Source organism: Puma concolor, chromosome C1, assembly GCF_028749965.1.
Source record: "Puma concolor isolate L17-30 chromosome C1, mPumCon1.1.hap2, whole genome shotgun sequence".
NCBI lineage: Eukaryota > Metazoa > Chordata > Mammalia > Carnivora > Felidae > Puma > Puma concolor.
The window spans coordinates 80,883,710-80,905,869 of record NC_141674.1 but is presented as its reverse complement, the minus strand read 5'-3'; the positions used below and the strand labels follow the sequence as shown (position 1 = coordinate 80,905,869).

The 22,160-nt window shown below is 44.8% G+C and overlaps 1 protein-coding gene across 11 annotated transcripts in view; it reads right to left on the bottom strand.

Moving 5' to 3' along the window:
- The window catches only part of SLC44A3 (solute carrier family 44 member 3), a 334,651-nt gene that overhangs the window by 135,510 nt on the left and 176,981 nt on the right, over positions 1 to 22,160 (bottom strand). For all 11 annotated transcript variants that reach the window (XR_015254888.1, XR_015254889.1, XM_086717625.1 and 8 more), the window contains one exon: positions 14,159 to 14,334. The gene's annotated coding sequence lies outside the window, so the exon portion shown is untranslated. The remainder of the gene's footprint in view (positions 1 to 14,158; positions 14,335 to 22,160) is intronic.

The following is a 22,160-nucleotide window of genomic DNA, read 5'->3' as shown; positions in this document are numbered from 1 at the left end:
GTATGGAATACTGTGATGATAGATAAGGCATTCTCCAAGTCCACAGATGGTAGTTTTGGCAGAAACACTGTGCACAGGGACCACAAATCCATATCTAGAGTGTCTATTTCAACAAGAACAAAACACTGTCCTTTCCATAATGGAAGAAGTCCAATGTAATCAACCTGTCACCAGGTAGCTGACTGATCACGCTGGGGAATGATATTATATTGGGGACTCTGGGTTGGTCTCTGCTGCTGGCAGATTCATCACTCAGCAGTGGCCATAGCCAGGTTGACCTTGGTGAGTAGAAGTCTAAGCTGCTAAGCCATGTATAACCTCCAACCTGGTCACCAGGGACATTTTGTTCATGAACCCATTGGGCAGTGACAGGGGTGGCTGGAGAAAGAAGCTAACTGGTATTTACAAAATGGGTCATCCTATCTACTTGATTATTAAAAGCTTCTGCTGAGGTTACCCTTTGGTGAGCATTCACATGTAACACAAATATCTTCACTTATTCAGAGAAGTCTATACACACACTTCTTCCCCAAATTTCCTTGTTACCAGTTTGCTAATCATGTTCCTTCCAAATCTCTGCCCATGCCCATCCAGCCAAACCATTGGCCATAGTCCATGAATCAGCTTACAATCACACATCTGGCCCTTTCTCCTTCCACATAAAATGGACAAGCAGGTACATTGCTTGAAGTTCTACCCACAGGGAAGATTCCTCTTCACCACTGTCCTTCAGGGATGTTCCAGAAAGGGGCTATCAGTGCTCAAGCCATCTGCTTTCATGTGGTGTTTGCATATGTTGCAGAACCATATGTAAAACAGACCTGAGTTTTCTATCAGTCAGCTGTTGTAGGAAATGCCCCTTGAGGCCATAGATGTAGGCTGGGAGAGAAAAAGTAATGTGGAGACCAGCAGTGGGGATCATGGATAAAGGGCACTTGGGCCACTTCTTCATGTAATTTTCTTGTGCCTTCCAGCCTGACTGTATATTCCACTTGCATTTGATGGTGGAGTGCTGCTCTGCATGTCCAACTTTAAGTCTTGATGGGTCAAAAAACACGTAGTTCATGATGGGCAGCTCAGGTCTAATGGTAACATGGTGACTCACAGGTAAGTGTTCACTCTCTACTAAGACCCAGTAACTGACCAAGAGCTGTTTCTCAAGAGGACAGTAGTTATCTGCAGGAGATGGCAGGGCTTTGTTCCTAAGGATTTGTGCTATGATGCACCTATACAGGCCTGACAAAGGCTCCGAATAGCATTTCTACCTGCCAATGATACTTTTTAAAAAAATTTCTGTAAGTTCTAATCACCATTAAAAAAAACTTATTTATTTAATGTGTGTGTGTGTGTGTGTGTGTGTGTGTGTGAGAGAGAGAGAGAGAGAGAGAGGGAGAGAGAGAGAGAGAGAGAGAACATGTAGGGAAGGGGCAGAGAGAGGAAATCCCAAGCAGACTTGGGGCTAGAACTCAACAACCATGAAACCATGACCTGAGCCAAAATCAAGAGTCAGATCCTTAACTAACTGAGCCACCTGGGTGCCCCTCTGCCACTGACACTTTAAGCACTCTTGGATCTGCTGGGCTGTATGGCCCAAGTGGCATAATAGCCTGCATGGTAGCTGGCTCTGCTGCTGACCATTTTTGTTCTGGGCTCCACTCAAAACTAGTAGCTCTTCAGGTCACTCGGTAAGCGGGCTGGAGTAGTATACCCAAATGAGAAGTATGTTCTTTCCAAAATACAGAATCACACTTTTTGGTGGTAGGAGGTGCCAGACACACAACTTATCCTTTGCCTTAGAAGATATATTAATGGTATAAATTTGGGGCAGTATGGTGAAGTCCAGCCTCTTCTTCATTCAAGGTCCTGGGTCTCTAAATGGGCTCAAGTCCAGGAATTCACTGAGAGGCCAGGGATCTCTACTCTCATGATTCAAGTTAGACTTCAGTTCATTTGGTTTCAACTCTTCTTACATAGATAAGTAAGAATTTAATAGGCTGCCTGTCTGTGTCACTTCTAGGGACACCATGATCAGCTAGTCAAGGCCATAGGTCTCTGTAAGTCCTACTATTCTGATTACTGCTATCCAGTAGGGTGACCATAATCCAGTAGGGTGACCATACCCACCTTGTCTTTGGCAATTAAGTGTCACCACTTGGCCCCTGCTACCCCAGGATCTAATTATCCCCATTACATCTAAGGACTGCAATTTAGTGATAGCAGTTACTATGGAGATTACTGGCCTCAGAGAAGAGTGACCACAGAGTTTCTGCAGGATGCTAGGGTTCCCTCAGAAATTAATTTCTCATAGTCATAGTGGTAAATATGCCCTCTGGACCTTTGAGCAGATCTTATATGATAAATCCGCTCTAGAAGTGCCTGGGTGGCTCAGCTAGTTGAACATTCAACTCTTGATTTCAGCTCAGGTCATGATCTCATTGTTCTTGGGTTCGAACCCCATGTTGAGCTCTGTGCTGACAGCACAGAGCTTGCTTGGGATTCTCTCTCTCCCTCTCTCCACACCTCCCCTGCTAAAAAACAAAAACAAAAACAAAAAAACCCCACAAAACCCAAAACACAAAAAAACTTTAAGTCCATTCTAATGTTCTAGTCACCCTAAGCTTTTAGATACCTTCTTCTACAATCCACCAAGACAGTTCTGCAATTTTAATGTCATTTAGTATAGGCTACTCTTTGGTCCATGCTTCAGCCAATGAACCAAACTGTTAGAGCCCTTTCTAATCCCTTGAGCCACAGCATTAAGTTCAGAGTGTTGCTTAGTAGGCCCATATCAATCAGTTTGGCCCGATCCAACTTTGTTTTCCTTCTGCGATTATCTTACACCCTTAGTAACCATTCCTACACATATTCCCCAGATTTCCATTCATATAAACTGGAAAAATCATGTACTTCTTTGGCAGGGTGGCGTGCCACCCCACAGGTCACATTTTGTTCCTCTTTTGGGGCCTGCTGGGACTTAGTCTAGTTACAGGTCTGGAAGCAAAGAGGGGGGATGGGGGTGGGTCCTGAGGAGGATTGACAGTGTCCTACGAGGCAACTGCCTCTGGGGACACCATTACAGCTTCCTTAGGCAATGCAGATGACCGCAGAAGGGCTGTTTCCACTGGCAAAGAAGACTTATTTGAGCTCCCATTTGACTTGACTAGCAAAAATTTTCAATCTAGTCATTTTAAAGACTCAGCCTTGTCCCAGGGTTTCAAGTATTGGGGCATCAGGGAGACCTCTGCAGGTCTCTAATTACACCTGTTTGCCTATTTTCTGTGTTCCCTCCTCACAGCCCTGCCTGGGCTCCAGGAATCTTTGGTGCGTCTGTAACCACTGAACCATTCCTCTCTGGAGTCTTGTTATTTGCTTTCCACTTCCAGGAATCTCTATTTCCTATCTTACCGCTCCTCAAGGACACTCTTCCTGTCCCGACCTCAGAAGAATAGAGACCTCTATTTCTCTAGAATTGACATCTACTCTCTTTGTTGCTGAAATCCCCTCTCGAGACATCACAAGGCTTGGTTTCCTGATTGAAAGGAGGGTAGGGGAAAACACAGGGAACATGTATGTACACAGTTTAACATTTTAGGATATTACTCCGTGGTAGGAATGCGATACCGAAGTTGTTGAATACAGAGGGGGATACTTCCTCACCTGTCTCTAGAACTTCCTTTCTCTAAATCCATTAGGCATGATAGCTGTCTCCAGAATGGACACTATTTTTCCCTTCACATCCTCCACTTCTCGCCGTGTGGGGGAAGACTTGTGTTTGAAAAGGCTGTTAGTGTTACAGTCTGAGTGACTAGCTTCTGGTGATAAATCTTGTGTGCGGACTGCGGGGACAGCCAGCATCCAAAGTAAACAATGGTTGTTATGAGGAGGACTGCATGGGCGGCCCGCTGGCTGCACTCCGGCCCCTTGGCTGTCTCTTCACATTTACTGCCAACCGTGGCTTCCCCAAGCCTCTGCTGGAAGGGTGGCCCAGGTCTCTCGTCTCCCTCAGCTAGGAGCTTAGCGACTCTGCCCTTCGCACCAGGGATTAGGCCTCTTGTCCCCTCACTTGACAAGTGATGGCCAAGAGTTCCGGGGCTCTGCACACTCCCTCCATCAGCCCAGCACCCCAGCTGTGCTCTCTGGGCAGTAGAAGGCGATTCTCTGCAATGTGCTAGAAAAGAGGAAGGCCTCGGCTATTCGGTCCATGCAGCTGTCCAAACTCATTTTTTCCTCCATACCTTTGCTTTTGGTATTTCCTCTGCCGGGAGCATCTTCCCCTATTCTTTACTTTTCTCCTGGTGAAATTCCCATTTGACCTTTAAGACTCAGTAAAAACAGCCTGTCTTCTGGGAAGACGCCATGTCTCTCCCCCAATCCTTTGCTCCCATAGCTTTTTTGTTTCTGGCTCTGTCATAATACCTATCATATTGTGGGATAGTGAGTTTTTTACCTGCCTGGGTGCAAGAACTGTTTTATAAAACTCTTTATCATTAGGGTGGAGGGTGGTGCCTGACACATAGCAATGATGTTGCTGCTGATGGTAATAATAACAGCTATTATTCATTATATACTTAGCAGTTGCAAAGCACAGTGTCACGAGCTCCACATGCCTTGTATCATTCGGTCCCATCACAGTTCTAAGGGTAGCTGTTGGTGTTATCCTAATTTCTGGTGAATTTTTAGGAATTCTTTAGATGGAGACGGAGAAGAGAATTTCAGTTTAAAACAACAGCAGGAGCACAGGTGGGGAAGCATGGCCTGTTGGGGGCAGGATGGGTGGTCCCAGGAAGGGATACAAAGGAGAAAAGTAGGGCTGGAAAGGTGAGCTGGTGCCGTATGGTAGAGGCTCTTGGATACCCTAAGGCACTGCATTTCTTAGTAGACAGCAGGGAGCATTCAAGGAGGAGCCAATGTGACCCGAGTGGGAGACCAGAAACCAGGAACAAGCTGAGGCAGTGAGCTAGGTGAGGCCCAAGCATTCATCACACATCTTGGAGGGGGGATGGTGGAGGGTGAGGCACCAAGCTGGGGACTGGAGTCCAGAACCAAGCGGCACAGAGCCAGGCTGCCAGATGCTCACAACCAGTTTGCAAACTGCCAGAGGAGTACCCAACGCACACTTGTAGGTGCCATCATGAATGTCTGCACACAAAGAAAGAAAGATGCAGGGTCCCTGGGGCCGGGGGCATCAGGAAAACTTTTAGGGGAGGTGATGCTTGAGCTGGGACTCTATTTACCTGACCCGAAGGTGTGGAGAGGCAGAGGTGAGGTGGAGGGAGGCACTGGCAAGAAGATAGCACCAAGGCGTCAAGAGTACCACCAGTTCACGGGACCCGCTGGGTTTTGTTTGTTTGTTTGTTTGTTTTGCTTTATAAAATTTCTTTTGCATATGTAATGCTTGTTTATTATATACGATGTATCAAATATAGAAAACAAAAAGGATAAGTTTATAATCCTAATGCCTAGAGATGATTATTTTAAAAATTTAGTCAACATCCTTCCATTTTTATGTGAGTATGTATGTTTGAATAAGAATAAACGTGCATCCAAAGAAGAATCCAGATGGCTAACAGACATGAAAAATGTTCAACATCGCTCATCATCAGGGAAATACAAATCAAAACCACAATGGGATACGACCTCCCACCTGTCAGAAGGGCTAACGTTAACAACTCAGGCAACAGATGTTGGCGAGGATGTGGAGAAAGAGGCTCTCTTTTGCATTGCTGGTGGGAATGCAAGCTGGCTCAGCCACTCTGGAAAACAGTAGCGAGGTTCTGCAAAAAATTAAAAATAGAACTACCCTATGACCCAGCAATTGCACTACTAGGTATTTATCCAAGGGATATAGGTATGCTGTTTCGAAGGAGCACATGCACCCCAATGTTTATAGCAGCACTATCAACGATAGCCAAATTACGGAAAGAGCTCAAATGTCTGTCAACTGACAAATGGATAAAGAAGATGTGGTATATATACACATAAATACACATGTATACACATATATAAATAATGGAATATTACTTGGTGATAAAAAAGAATGAAATCTTGCCATTTGCAACAACGTGGATGGAGCTAGAGTGTATTATGCTAAGCGAAATAAGTCAGTCAGAGAAAGACAAATACCATATGATTTCATTCATGTGGAATTTAAGAAACAAAACAAACAGATGAACATAGGGTAAGAGAAGGGAAAATAAGATAAAAACAGAGAGGGAGGCAAGCCATAAGAGACTCTTAAATATAGAGAGCAAACTGAGGGTTGCTGGATGTGGGGTGGGTGGGGGAATGGGCTAAAGGGGTGATGGGCATTAAGGAGGCACTTGGGATGAGTACTGGGTGTTATAGGTAAGTGACGAATCACTAAATTCTATCCCTGAAACCATAGAAGAAGGAATACATGTGTGTATATATATGTATGTGTATGTCTATATACACACATACATACACATGTGTCGATAAGTAGGAAAGTGTAAATGTATGTACTAACACCTCTCTACCTTATCTCTATCTATACTGAACATCCTGCTTTACTTGTTTTAGGGATAAAATAAGTTTACATTTCTTTTTTTTTAATGTTTATTTATTTTGAGACAGAGAGAGAGAATAATCAGGGGAGGGGCAGAGAGAAAGGGAGAGAGAATCCCAAGCAGGCTCTGTGCTATCAGTGTAAGCCTGATGTGGGGCTCAATCTCACGAACCCTGAGATCATGACCTGAACCGAAATCAAGAGTCAGATGCTTAACCAACTGAGCCACCCAGGCATCCCTGCATTTCTTGAATGTTCCAATAGCACTTAGAATGCCCACCAGCCTAGCCTGACAGGAAGTCTTGTCTGCTTCTGGGGTTGTCAAGGAAGTTCTCTAGGACTATTCAAGAAACCCCTACCTATTCCTCAACCTGTCCTAATGGTACTGTTCCCTGTCTGCCCTCTATTTGTACCTGAGATTTAAATAGGAAAGGGGATTCTGGATGGACAATTCATTCCAATTGAAATGAAAACACCTCCTGGGCCTGGAACTGTGTTTTTCTTGTCCAATGTCATACCCTCAACATTGCAAATAACACCCGCCCTAGGATAGATGTTCACTAAACAACTGAGTGAATGAATTCAAACTTCTACTTGTTCATGCAATGAACATTTATTGAACATTTTTGATGTGCTGAGTTCTGCATTGGGGGTCGGAGGCACACACGTAGACAACATGAAACTTTCATCTGTGATGGACAGAACTTAAAGATAAGCAGCTTTAAAAAAACAGATGAGGCTCTTTCTGGGAAGAAGATGGCGGCATAGGAGGACTTTGGGCTCACCGCGTCCTGCTGATCACTTAGATTCCACTTACACCTGCCTAAAAAACCCAGAAAACCACCAGAAGATTAGCAGAATGGACTCTCCAGAGCCAAGCGTAGACAAGAGGCCCACGGAAGAGGGTAGGAAGGGTGGAGAGGCTGTGCGGGCTACATGGACTGGCAGGAGGGAGCCGGGGCGGAGGGGCGGCCCGCCGGTCAAGCAGAGCCCCTGGGTCGGGCTTGCAAAAGCGGAGGGGCCGGACGGAGTGTGTTCCGACAGCAAGTGGGACTTAACATCTAGAAGGTTATAAGTTAACAGCTCTGCTCGGAGAGCGGGAGGGCTGGAGGACAACGGGAGGGAGAGTTGTTGAGCCTCGGACGACAGAGCTCAGCTTGGCGGGGAACAAAGGTGCTTGCCAGTGCCATCTCCCTTGACCATCCCCCAGCCAAAATCCCAAAGGGAACCAGTTTCTGCCAGGGAACTTGCTTGCACCACGCAAACACCGAATGCTGTCCTTCTGCGGATCCATCCCTCTGGTGGCGGGTCTGACTCCCTCCCGGTGCCGCAGGGCCCCTCCTGAAGTGGATCACCTAAGGAGAAGCGAGTTGAGCCTGCCCCTCCTGCCACCGTGCACCTTGCCTACCCACCCCAGCTAATACGCCAGATCCCCAGCACCACAAGCCTGGCAGTGTGCAAGTAGCCCAGACGGGCCACGCCACCCTACAGTGAATCCGGCCCCTAGGAGAGGGGAAGAGAAGGCACACACCAGTCTGACTGTGGCCCCAGCAGTGGGCTGGGGGCAGACATCAGGTCTGACTGCGGCCCCACCCACCAACGCAAGTTATTCAAGACAGCACAGGGGAAGTGCCCTGCAGTTCTATCCAAAATGACGAAACGGAAGAATTCCCGTCAAAAGAATCTCCAGGAAATAACAGCAGCTAACGAACTGATCAAAAAGGATTTAAACAATATAACAGAAAGTGAATTTAGAATAGTGGTCATAAAATTAATTGCTGGGCTTGAAAACAGTATAGAGGACAGCAGAGAATCTATTGCTACAGAGATCAAGGGACTAAGGAACAGTCAGGAGGAGCTAAAAAATGCTATAAGTGAACTGCAAAATAAAATGGAGACGACCACAGCTTAGATTGAAGAGGCAGAGGAGAGAATAGGTGAACTAGAAGATAAAATTATGGAAAAAGAGGAAGCTGAGAAAAAGAGAGATAAAAAAATCCAGGAGTATGAGGGGAAAATTAGAGAACTAAGTGATGCACTAAAGAGAAATAATCTACGCATAATTGGTATTCCAGAGGAGGAAGAGAGAGGGAAAGGTGCTGAAGGTGTACTTGAAGAAATCATAGCTGAGAACTTCCCTGATCTGGGGAAGGAAAAAGGCATTGAAATCCAAGAGGCACAGAGAACTCCCTTCAGACGTAACTTGAATTGATCTTCTGCACAACATATCATAGTCAAACTGGCAAAATACAAGGATAAAGAGAAAATTCTGAAAGCAGCTAGGGATAAACGTACTCTAACATATAAGGGGAGACGGATAAGACTCGTGACCGATCTCTCTACTGAAACTTGGCAGGCCAGAAAGGAATGGCAGGAGATCTTCAATGTGATGAACAGAAAAAACATGCAGCCGAGAATCCTTTATCCAGCAAGTCTGTCATTTAGAATAGAAGGAGAGATAAAGGTCTTCCCAAACAAACAAAAACTGAAGGAATTCGTCACCACTAAACCAGCCCTACAGGAGATCCTAAGGGGGATCCTGTGAGACAAAGTACTGGAGATATCGCTACAAGCATGAAACCTACAGACATCACAATGACTCTAACCCCATATCTTTCTATAATAACACTGAATGTAAATGGACTAAATGTGCCAACCAAAAGACATAGGGTATCAGAATGTATAAAAAAACAAGACCCATCTATTTGCTGTCTACAAGAGACTCATTTTAGACCTGAGGATACCTTTAGATTGAAAGTGAGGGGATGGAGAACTGTCTATCATGCTACTGGAAGTCAAAAGAAAGCTGGAGTAGCCATATATATATCAGACAAACTAGATTTTAAATTAAAGGCTGTAACAAGAGATGAAGAAGGACATTTTATAATAATTACAGGGTGTACCAATCAGGAAGAACTAACAATTATAAATGTCTATGTGCCGAATATGGGAGCCCCCATATATATAAAACAATTACTCACAAACATAAGCAACATTATTGATAAGAATGTGGTAATTGCAGGGGACTTTAACACTCCACTTACAGAAATGGATAGATCATCTAGACACACGGTCAATAAAGAAACAAGGGCCCTGAATGATACATTGGATCAGATGGACTTGACAGATATATTTAGAACTCTGCATCCCAAAACAACAGAATATACTTTCTTCTCAAGTGCACATGGAACATTCTCCAAGATAGATCACATACTGGGTCACAAAACAGCCCTTCATAAGTATACAAAAATTGAGATCATACCATGCATACTTTCAGACCACAATGCTATGAAGCTTGAAATCAACCACAGGAAAAAGTCTGGAAAAACTCCAAAAGCATGGAGGTTAAAGAACACCCTACTAAAGAATGAATGGGTCAACCAGGCAATTAGAGAAGAAATTAAAAAATATATGGAAACAAATGAAAATGAAAATACAACCATCCAAACACTTTGGGATGCAGTGAAGGCAGTCCTGAGAGGAAAATACATTGCAATCCAGGCCTATCTCAAGAAACAAGAAAAATCCCAAATACAAAATCTAACAGCACACCTAAAGGAAATAGCAGAACAGCAAAGACAGCCTAAACTCAGCAGAAGAAGAGAAATAATAAAGATCAGAGCAGACATAAACTAGAATCTAAAAAACATAGAATCTAAAAAAATTGTAGAGCAGATCAATAAAAACAAGAGTTGGTTTTTTGAAAAAATAAACAAAATTGATAAACCTCTAGCCAGGCTTCTCAAAAAGAAAAGGGAGATGACCCAAATAGATAAAATCATGAATGAAAATGGAATTATTACAACCAATCCCTCAGAAATACAAGCAATTAGGGAATACTATGAAAAATTCTGTGCCAACAAACTGGACAACCTGGAAGAAATGGACAAATTCCTAAACACCCACACACTTCCAAAACTCAATCAGGAGGAAATAGAAAGCTTGAACAGACCCATAACCAGTGAAGAAATTGAATCAGTTATCAAAAATCTCCCAACAAATAAGAGTCCAGGACCAGATGGCTTCCCAGGGGAGTTTTACCAGATGTTTAAAGCAGAGATAATACCTATCCTTCTCAAGCTATTCCAAAAAATAGAAAGGGAAGGAAAACTTCCAGACTCATTCTATGAAGCCAGTATTACTTTGATTCCTAAACCAGACAGAGACCCAGTAAAAAAAGAGAACTACAGGCCAATATCCCTGATGAATATGGATGTAAAAATTCTCAATAAGATACTAGCAAATTGAATTCAACAGCATATAAAAAGAATTATTCACCATGATCAAGTGGGATTCATTCCTGGGCTGCAGGGCTGGTTCAACATTCACAAATCAATCAACGTGATACATCACATTAATAAAAGAAAAGATAAGAACCATATGATCCTGTCAATCGTTGCAGAAAAGGCATTTGACAAAATTCAGCAACGTTTCTTAATAAAAACCCTTGAGAAAGTTGGGATAGAAGGAACATACTTAAAGATCATAAAAGCCATTTATGAAAAGCCCACAGCTAACATCATCCTCAATGGGGAAAAACTGAGAGCTTTTTCCCTGAGATCAGGAACACGACAGGGATGTCCACTCTCACCGCTGTTGTTTAACATGGTGTTGGAAGTGCTAGCATCAGCAATCAGACAACAAAAGGAAATCAAAGGCATCAAAATTGGCAAAGATGAAGTTAAGCTTTCACTTTTTGCAGATGACATGATATTATACATGGAAAATCTGATAGAATCCACCAAAAGTCTGCTAGAACTGATACATGAATTTAGCAAAGTTGCAGGATACAAAATCAATGTACAGAAATCAGTTGCATTCTTATACACTAATAATGAAGCAAAAGAAAGACAAATAAAGAAACTGATCCCATTCACAATTGCACCAAGAAGCATAAAATACCTAGGGATAAATCTAACCAAAGATGTAAAAGATCTGTATGCTGAAAACTATAGAAAGCTTAAGAAGGAAATTGAAGAAGATTTAAAGAAATGGAAAGACATTCCATGCTCATGGATTGGAAGAATAAATATTGTCAAAATGTCAATACTACCCAAAGCTATCTACACATTCAATGCAACCCCAATCGAAATTGCACCAGCATTCTTCTTGAAGCTAGAACAAGCAATCCTAAAATTTGTATGGAACCACAAAAGGCCCCGCATAGCCAAAGTAATTTTGAAGAAGAAGACCAAAGCAGGAGGCATCACAATCCCAGACTTTAGCCTCTACTACAGAGCTGTAATCATCAAGACAGCATGGTATTGGCACAAAAACAGACACATAGACCAATGGAATAGAATAGAAACCCCAGAACTAGACCCACAAACGTATGGCCAACTAATCTTTGACAAAGCACGAAAGAACATCCAATGGAAAAAAGACAGTCTCTTTAACAAATGGTGCCGGGAGAACTGGACAGCAACATGCAGAAGGTTGAAACTAGACCACTTTCTCACACCATTCACAAAAATAAACTCAAAATGGATAAAGGACCTGAATGTGAGACAGGAAACCATCAAAACCCTAGAGGAGAAAGCAGGAAAAGACCTCTCTGACCTCAGCCGTAGCAATCTCTTACTCGACACATCCCCAAAGGCAAGGGAATTAAAAGCAAAAATGAACTACTGGGACCTCATGAAGATAAAAAGCTTCTGCACAGCAAAGGAAACAACAAACAAAACTAAAAGGCAACCAACGGAATGGGAAAAGATATTTGCAAATGACATATCAGACAAAGGGCTAGTATCCAAAATCTATAAAGAGCTCACCAAACTCCAGACACAAAAAACAAATAATCCAGTGAAGACATGGGCAGAAAACATGAATAGATACTTCTCTAAAGAAGACATCCGGATGGCCAACAGGCACATGAAAAGATGCTCAACGTCACTCCTCATCAGGGAAATACAAATCAAAACCACACTCAGATATCACCTCACACCAGTCAGAGTGGCCAAGATGAACAAATCAGGAGACTATTGATGCTGGAGAGGATGTGGAGAAACGGGAACCCTCTTGCACTGTTGGTGGGAATGCAAATTGGTGCAGTCTTTCTGGAAAACAGTGTGGAGGTTCCTCAAAAAATTAAAAATAGAGCTACCCTATGACCCAGCAGTAGCACTGCTAGGAATTTACCCAAGGGATACAGGAGTACTGAGGCATAGGGGCACTTGTACCCCAATGTTTATAGCAGCACTCTCAACAATAGCCAAATTATGGAAAGAGCCTTAAGTGTCCATCAACTGATGAATGGATAAAGAAGTTGTGGTTTATATACCCAATGGAGTACTACGTGCCAATGAGAAAGAATGAAATATGGCCCTTTGTAGCAACATGGATGGAACTGGAGAGTGTTATGCTAAGTGAAATAAGCCATACAGAGACAGACAGATACCATATGGTTTCACTCTTATGTGGATCCTGAGAAACTTAACAGGAACCCATGGGGGAGGGGAAGGAAAAAAAAAAAGAAAAGAGGTTAGAGTGGGAGAGAGCCAAAGCATAGGAGACTCTTAAAAACTGAGAACAAACTGAGGGTTGATGGGGGTGGGAGGGAGGGGAGGGTGGGTGATGGGTATTGAGGAGGGCACCTTTTGGGATGAGCACTGGGTGTTGTATGAAAACCAATTTGACAATAAATTTCAAAAAAAAAAAATTAACAGCACACACACAAAAAAAAAACAGATGAGGCTTTCATAGAAGGTAGTGAGCTTGCCGATGTAGGAGGTATTCATGCATACCACTGACCAAGGTTGTGGAAGGAATTTTGCTCTGGGAGGGATATTGGACTAAGTGACCACTAATGACCCTTCCAGATGTGCAGTTCTATGACTGAATACATTTTAGATAATCCTTTCTAAGTTAGGAGTTTAATAACCAAATAAATCACGGAAGGGCTCCAAAGAAGACATATTTACAAATGAAAAGCAAATGTTCTCGTGGGATCAAACAATGGTGGATAATAAATGAGAATTCTTGAGAAGCCTACAAGATGTTACTTTTGATAAGAAATAGATCATTTTTAAATAATGGAATTAGAAGTATTCATTTTCAGAATATGTTTAAATATTTGTTCTTTCATTCAATCTGTTTGCCATATTGAAAACCCATATTTACAAACAAAAATAGCCCCGAACTACTGGTGAAACGTACAGCATAGAGAATGTAGCCAATGGTTCTGTAACAGCGTTGTAAGGAGGCACATAGTAGCCACGCTTTTTATGAGCAAGGAAAAAAAAATGAAGAGTGCCAGGGACCCACGAACTTCTTCCTTTGGAATCTCCAAATGCAGGGGCACCTCGGTGGCTCAGGTGGTTAAGCATCCCCCTTCGGCTCAGGTCATGCATGGTCTCGCGGTTTGTGAGTTTGAGCCCCACATGGAGCTCTGTGCTGACGGTGCAGAGCCTTCTTGGGATTCTCTCTCCCCGTCTCCCTGCCCCCCCTCCACTGGTGCTCGCTCTCTCAAAAATTACAAGAAGGAAATAAACTTTAAAAAATACATAATAATAATTAAACAAGAATCTCCAACAGTAGCTGCAAGGATGAAAGGGCCCGGGGAGCCCCAATGAACTGTGCGCCGTCACCCCCCAGCCTCATATGAGAAGAAAGAGGCTGACCTCTGAGACCTACCGCTCTGCCGACGCGTCTCCTGTGCAGTGCTTCTCTAGAGGAGGTCCTTCCAGCCTCTTGCACTTGGGCCACAAGGAATTCACTAGGTGAATCTCGTCTCTCTTCTCTCACAGGGCAGAGGCTGAGTCCCCGGTTGCCCCAGGCAGGAAGGAGGCAGTGCAGGAGAAAAGTCAGACCTGGGGGGAGGGCAGGGCCTGAGCCAAACTCTGCTTTCTTGCCACATAGCTCCCCACCCTGCCCTGGTGGCCCTCCTGGCGTCCTGCAGTTCGCCTGCCCAGAGCTGCACCCCAACACCAGCCAGCCCTGGCCCCCCGGCACTGGACCTTCACGCTCTGTCTGTTCCGACAAGACCTCATTCTGGGCTCTATTTTAATCACCTGGGCCCGAGGACTGGGGATCCCTCCCTCCCTCCCTGCCTCAGCTGGAGGTCAGGGCCCGGAAGCCCAGCCTGCAGGTGGAGGCCTGCAGCTGCCCGCGGGGTGAAAGGGAAAAGTCCGGGGTGGGTGGTTGGCCTCCCCCTCAGAGCCAGAGGGCCCCAGTTTCTGTCTCATTCTCTTTGTTGTCTCACACTGTCTCCTTGTGGGGTGGACTAAGGTGGAGGAGACAACAAACATGAGGCCAGACGCTCCCTGGCTGATCTCAGATGAGGAGGCTCCATGTCTCAGACTCAGAGAAAGAAAGGTGACCTTCCCATGCTGTGCTCCTGGGGAAAGCATACATCTTCGTCCCTGTGGTTTTACCTTTAACAGTGCTACATAGGCTTTTTATTTTTATTTTTATTTATTTATTTATTTTTTTAACGTTTATTTATTTTTGAGACAGAGAGACAGAGCATGAATGGGGGAGGGTCAGAGAGAGAGGGAGACACAGAATCTGAAGCAGGCTCCAGGCTCTGAGCGGTCAGCACAGAGCCCGACCCGGGGCTCGAACTCATGGACTGCGAGATCATGACGTGAGCTGAAGTCGGATGCTTAACCAACTGAGCCACCCAGGCGCCCCTATATAGGCTTTTTAAAAACGGCAAACAGACAAAACAGAACAAACCCCCCACCCCACAACCCTTTGTATATAAAAATTTGGAGTTGGGATGGTTGAGGAAATGAGTTCTGTTTGTTGAATATAAATCTGAACTCAAGGAAATAACAGCTTATTTCTGTAAAAGCTTTTATTCAGTACTAGCTTTACCCAGTATTTTTAGAAGACAAAGTGCTTGAGCATTGATCACTCTCAGATGTACAGCAAGTAGAGAGGTTGCTGTGGTCTCTACGTCTGACAGATGAGAAGACCGGGACCACAGAAAAGCCATAGGACCTCCCTAGCGGAGAACACTGGGTCTCTGCCATGACTTGGTTCTTGAGGGCTGTGGTCAAATGAGCCAAGTCTGAACATTACAGAATCCCTGACACACACTAGGTTCTTAATAAATAAACATCAGCAGCCCCCATTATATTGTCTCTCATGGTATCCTGTGCTTTTCCTTTATAACGTTAATTGCAACCTTCAATTATATATTTATGTGTCTGATGTCCGTGCTCCCACGGTCTCGCCATGATGACAGAGACCAAGTCTGTTTCGACCACCACCCCACGTGCCTAGCAAAGTGCCTGGCACCGTGGAGGTCCCTGCCAAATAGATGTTAGGTCAATGAATGAACAACGGGCTTTCTTGTAGCAATTCTGCACGATCATGACTCTTGGCCATGAAACTTTTCTGCCTCAGTTGCTAATCAATTCAATGGAAATAATAGAACATACTCTCTCAAGAATCAGTTGCTTCTCTCTTCATTGGGAGATGTCATTGCTTGGAAAATGCTGCCGTTCCAGTAGCACTCCCAGGGTGCTGTGTACTTGGCAGCCGGGGCTAATTTATCCTCTTTCCCCACCCGTGATTAGTTGCAAGGAGGATGTTACCACTGACAAGACCCAATAAAATTATAAATTTATGCCCCAAACCAAAGTCCTACCATGTTGTAAAGGAACATGAGATAAAATTTCTCGAGGAACTCCTGGAGTAGAAGCCCTTTGAAGGCCATCATTTGGCCATTAATCATTTGCCTGAAATCTTTTGTTGAGCTCTTTCTTGGCTACACACTGAGCCGGGCACGTGGGGCCCACACAGGAGCTGCTCAGGATGCAGACACTGGCACGCATTGGTAATGAGGACACGGTCTACATGTGCTGTGGGAGGCAGGCCAGGTGCTCTGAGAGAGGTCTTCTGATCTCCAGAGAGTCTTGAAGACAAGGACAACTTAACCAGCCAAAGAAGGCGTTCCAGGTGGAGAGGACAAGATTGAAAGCCACGAAGGCGTGGGAACTCCTGGCAAGTTCAGAACCCATCTCTGCCTGTTTTCTCAGGGCGAATGTATGGTTTAATGGCTATTGTTTGCTCCTCCTCGTGGTAGCGGTGTTTGGTGGTGTTTGTTTTGGGTGACAGTGGGCTTTCTCACCTTGCAGTGTGTACGTGAGTGGTCGCCACATATGATCTGAAAACCCACTCTCCTGGTCAGCTGACATCAATGGGGAGATGAGAAGGCATGCTGTTTCCGGCTGTTTCTATAACGGAGATCCCAAGAGAGCTCTGTGTTTCCATATTTATGATTCATTTCAGGGTCTTTCCAGGTTTGGGAAATGGGAGACCTCTTGCCTAAGCTCTTCCAACAGAGGTGGGAACTGGAGTGAGGTTCTTTGGGCCTGGGGGAGGTGGGCGGGCTGAACGGGCACTTTGGCTGCCCCCCGCCCCCCGACACTGATGCCTGCAAGCTCTGGAAAATTCCAGTGGGCTGCCTGCTCGCCCCCAGCTGGCTCAGGGAAGAACCCGGCCTTAGCCAGTTTGGGCTGGCTTATCTTTAGGGTGGATGGCTGGGCAGTAGGCCCGGGAGAGGCACACCCTCAGTTCGGCCTGTTCCTCAGCACAGCAAGCTGCTGTGTTTTCCCTCAAGGCTGTCTGTGTATGTTGACACGGATTCTTCTTGTGAAATGATGTGGTGGGGTGGGGGGGGGGGTGGAGGGCAGGATTTTATCCACAGGTGAAAAACAACAAAGCCTGGCTTTCCCATGAGATCATTTTGCTCCCACCTGGAAGCTAAAGCTTCCTTTCTGACCCAGGCTCACTCAGGGTTTTGTAACACTTTTGTCACAATAAAGTGATTAGTGGTGCATGTTCTTATTAAGGCTCCTGAGAATTTCCGCGTTCCAGAGGGTCAGTTTCTCACCGGCGGCTCAGGTTTCTGTCCCCATGAACTCAGAGGACTCATAATGTTCTCATTACGAGTTCCTTCCAATAAGCTGAGGAAAGCAGACAGTTCAAGAATGTAAAACATTTAACCCTAATTGGGAAAAGTGGGAATTTATATTTTCCACTCAATCGATGACCCCTTTGCTCTAGTCTGGCCGTCTCCAGATTTGGGATGCACTGCTGCTCTGTTATTTATCTCACATCTCTTCACGTCCCCTTTCTCCTCCATAACCACAACCTCAGACTGAAAGGCACCTTCTAGTCAATTTAGGCCACCCCCTGCATTGTACAAGTGAGCACATAGGCCCAGAGAGGTTGACCGCTACACTGAGATCACAAGGTTGTTTTTTTTAATGTTTATTTATTTTTGAGAGAAAGAGAGAGAGAGAGAGAGAGAAGGGGAGGGGCAGAGAGAGAGGGAGGGAGACAGACTCCGAAGCAGGCTCCAGGCTCTGAGCTGTCAGCACAGAGCCCGATGCGGGGCTCAAACTCACAGACAGTGAGAGATCGTGACCTGAGCTGAAGTCAGACGCTCAACTGACTGAGCCACCCAGGCGCCCCAAGATCACACAGTTATGAAACAGAAGGGATGGGTCCAGGACCTAGGCTTTCCTGCCTCCCAACTCAGCGCTCAGTCCACCATCTACACTGCTACCATCCTCGTATTCAGCCCCGGGTATTTTATGAAATTCTTTTCCCCAACTCTTCATGACTCTGTAAGCAGAGCACAGTGCTCTTTACGTAGGTGGTATTGAAGAAAAGGGTTGCCTAACTTTTGATCTGCTGGGGTTGCAACGTCAACTTGCAGGAAATGCATGAGAAATGTGTGGGGAAATTCTGCAAGGCATCCTCCAGGACTTTGGCATTTTGTTTTCAAAAAATAGAGCAGTGATGTCAACCACTCTCTAACGCAAAGAACAAACCGAGCTTGTTTTCAGGGACTTGCAGAGCACGGGAGGTTGGAATCCCTTTATTGACCATCATGCTGAGTTCAGGGCATCACCTGTACGCTGTCAAGTCTCTGGATCTTTTGGGCTCAAACGGAGAAGCCTCTTCTCCAATATGGGAGAGGAAGTGTAAGTTTTGTAGTTTCACAGAAGTAAAACCCACTGTGGCCTGCTTTGCAGGTACCAGATGTGGTGCTCTGTTACCCTGTACAAACGTTAGCTCATTCTATCCTCAGGCCTAAGTGGTAGAATTTATATTATTCCTAATTTTATGAATGAGAAAGTTGCATGTCCAAGGTCACACAGCCAGAACAAGGCAGAGCTTGGAGTCAAATTGGGTGACTGTAAGCCCTCCAATCCAGAAATGTCTGAAGACAGAGCAGGAGGGCTCCTGGGGAGGAAGCCCCACCAAGCTGCTACCTCCCCCCGAGGCTGGGCTCCTGTTCTTCATGTTCAGACCCCTAAAGGGGATGAACACTTGTTCATGTCTCCTTTCCTCTGTTGCCACCTCCATATTCTATCCCTATGGGAGGATGAAAAACAAGGAGAGGAGGCCCAGCCGCCCCCACCTGCCCTCTCAGTGTTTGGCACCAGTGGCCACAGGGATGAGGATGGACCAGACTCTGGTGCGATGGGCTCGTACCTGGTCTCAAGTTCTGGTGCAAGGGTTTGGATCACGACTGCACTTGCTCCCGGGAGGACAGAGGGAGGCTCTGTTTACCAACATCGAGTCTCTGAACTTAGTCTAATGACCTTTGAGAAGTCATTCTCTAATGGGAATAAGAGTTATGGAGAAGGAATTTTGTTATCTTCTACGCATATCTAGGTCATGTTTATGATTGCCAAATAAAACAAGTATGATTTTCCCCTCCCCATAAACTTAAGCAGACATATTGGAGAAACATTTTGTGCGTGTCTTTAGAAGATTGCTTATCTTTGTCTGGTGTCAGGTCACTAGAAAAATGTGACGCCCTAGTAGTGAAAGCCCAGACCAGTTTTTGAACAATATCTGTATAGCTCTTAGATTTTATTTTATTATTAGTATTTTTGTTTAATTAGAAATTAGTAAATTTTGTTTATTATTAGTATCTTGTTCACCATGCACTCCGCAACAGAACTAAAGATTCCCTGTCCCAAGGAAGCCTGTGATCTAATGATGCTATTGGGAAGTCACTGATTTTTATTTTGGATATTTTGCAAATCAAAAAAAAATACTTAAATATGCATTTTAAGTATATTTTCATATAAATAGCCTATTAAGAAAGAAAAGGAAGAGCGATCAAATGCCAGAAGATCTTTTATTCTTGGAGTTCATTGTGCTGCCATAACAAAAAGGATTTTGTTTTTTAAAGCAATCACAAACACATCAAACATGGCGGTAGGGAGTAAACCTATAGGACCACTATATAAGGAGCAAGAGTACTTGAAAATTATCAATATTCCTTTCAATTTAGAGACAGTTTGGGTGCTCTGAGTGAATGAATGTGAAGGACTAATGCATAAACCCCGTTTTTCAGTTAGTCTTGTAGCAGCATGCTCAATTACATAAGGAAATAAGCAGCGTTTAGAGAGGTGAAGAGTCCAGTTGATTTTACCCAGAAGGTTCTCCCAGAGCGGTTGGGAAGCATAAGAATCTAACTTCTTTCTTACCGTCTGGATTGGCTGGAAAGCCACCTCCACCGATGTGAGGAACATTGCTATCACTCCCTGATTCCCCAAGCCCTTTCATGATTCCCAAGGTACTAGAAGCCCTCAAGCCAAAGTCAATCAAGACACGGTGTGCTTCCCAGGGTCTTCTCTGCCCCATGCAAAATGAGAAAATATTTCTTATCTTGGTGATTTGCTTTTGGTCCATTTGAGAATCAACAGCCAGATGTGAAAAAGGGGATGCAAAATGAAGCCCAGATGTAAACATTGCTAAGATAGAAAACTGACATGCTGAGAGTCTTCATGTATGCATTCAAGGGTATAAATGAAAATTTACCTTTGGGACACCCTAGTTATTTTGGAAGAAACAGTTGGGTAGCCCTTCCTCCCTTATGCTGGTTAATATGGTAGCAGCTGACCCTATGCCCCCATTTCAGAACATCTAGGGAGTAAATTTTGTTCACTGCTATATCTATAGTATTTAGAGCAATGGCTGGTACAGATTAGCTGCACAATAAATATTTGTAGGAATGAATGAACGCTTAATCAAAGGAGGAAATTCTCTCATGCTGCCAGGATAAATGTGGGGCTGAGAAAGATGTTCTGAGAACCCGGCATGAGAGCTTGACAGGCATTTTCCTATAGAGGCAACATTGTACATAGTGATTGGGAGTTCTTGAAATTGTGCTCTCGGTACCATGGTTACTGCAGGCACTTATGGCTTGACCTGAGGCCTTCATACAGTCTGTCCTACTGTTTCCATGGGAAAACGCATCTGAGTTCCAGGAATTGGCTGATAAGTGACCTTGACAAGTACAAACCAAACTTAGTTGAGATCTGACTGAAATTCTGGTTTAGCTGTGGTTGTTTTGCAATCTGCTCACAAATAAGGCATTGCTAAGAAACACGAATGGCCTTTGTTCTTGTGATTAATTCCTAGCAGGAAGTGTGGTAGAGTATCAGGAATGTAGACTCGGATTTTATAGACCATTATGCAGCTATGATATTTCCTTCAGTGGCCCAGGAAGACCAGAGGATCTTAAATAAACCACAGAGGAGTCCCTCCAGTTATGTTAATACCTTAGATGCTCCGGCTGGACAGAATGTGGCCCAGAAACATCATGCCTGGCCACCAGCAGTCGTGACTTTCAGCGAGATTCAGATGGAGCAGAGCAAAATCAGGGTATCCTCTCAGAAAATCATAAGGTTGGGCATGAGGCTGCTATCTGAGGGACAGCTGGGCATCATACATAAGGAACAGCACTGTCACAAATTGATGCTGGTTTGAAGGGATATGCTCCATGTAGCCTCATTCAGGCTCTCCTGGAGTCTGGAATTGGTGTGAAAAGCAGGCAGTCTCACACGGCACCTGTGTTGAGGTCACAGATGTCCAGGTGGCAGTCTGGCACCTTGTTCTTCTGCATGAAGACCCTGGAGCCTCAGGGGAAGGTAGAGAGTCTAAATCTTCATAAAACGGCCATAAAACAGTGTCACCCTCCTGATGGAGGAGCTGATACTGGCTTTGAGAGAGTTCCAGACTAACTCAGATATACTTTCTGGGACATGAAGAAGGGGCTGGCAGGTCTTGGCCAGGGACAAGGACAATGTTGGAATGCACTAAGCAAGAAAGAGATTTAAAAAAATTTTTTTTAAATGTATTTATTTATTTTTGAGACGGAGAGAGAGACAGAGTGTGAGCAGGGCAGGGGCAGAGAGAGAGGGAGACACAGAATCCGAAGCAGGCTCCAGGCTCTGAGCTGTCAGCATGGGGCTCGAACTCACGGGGTGTGAGATCATGACCTGAGCTGAAGTCGGACGCTTAACCGACTGAGCCACCCAGGCGCCCCAGCAAGAGAGATTTTTAAGTAATTGGACAGGTTATAGGGTCTCAGCCAGGATGTCAGGAATCTAGGTAGGGGTGAGGGACAGCACTGACTTCTTTTTTTTTTTTTTTTTAAATGTTCATTTATTTCTGAGACAGAGAGACAGAGCATGAGTCGGGGAGGGGCAGCGAGAGAGGGAGACACAGAATCCAAAGCAGGTTCCAGGCTCCAAGCTGTCAGCACAGAGCCCGACGCGGGGCTCGAACTCACAAACCGTGAGATCATGACCTGAGCTGAAGTTGGTCGCTCAACCGACTGAGCCACCCAGGCGCCCCACTGACCTCTTGAATA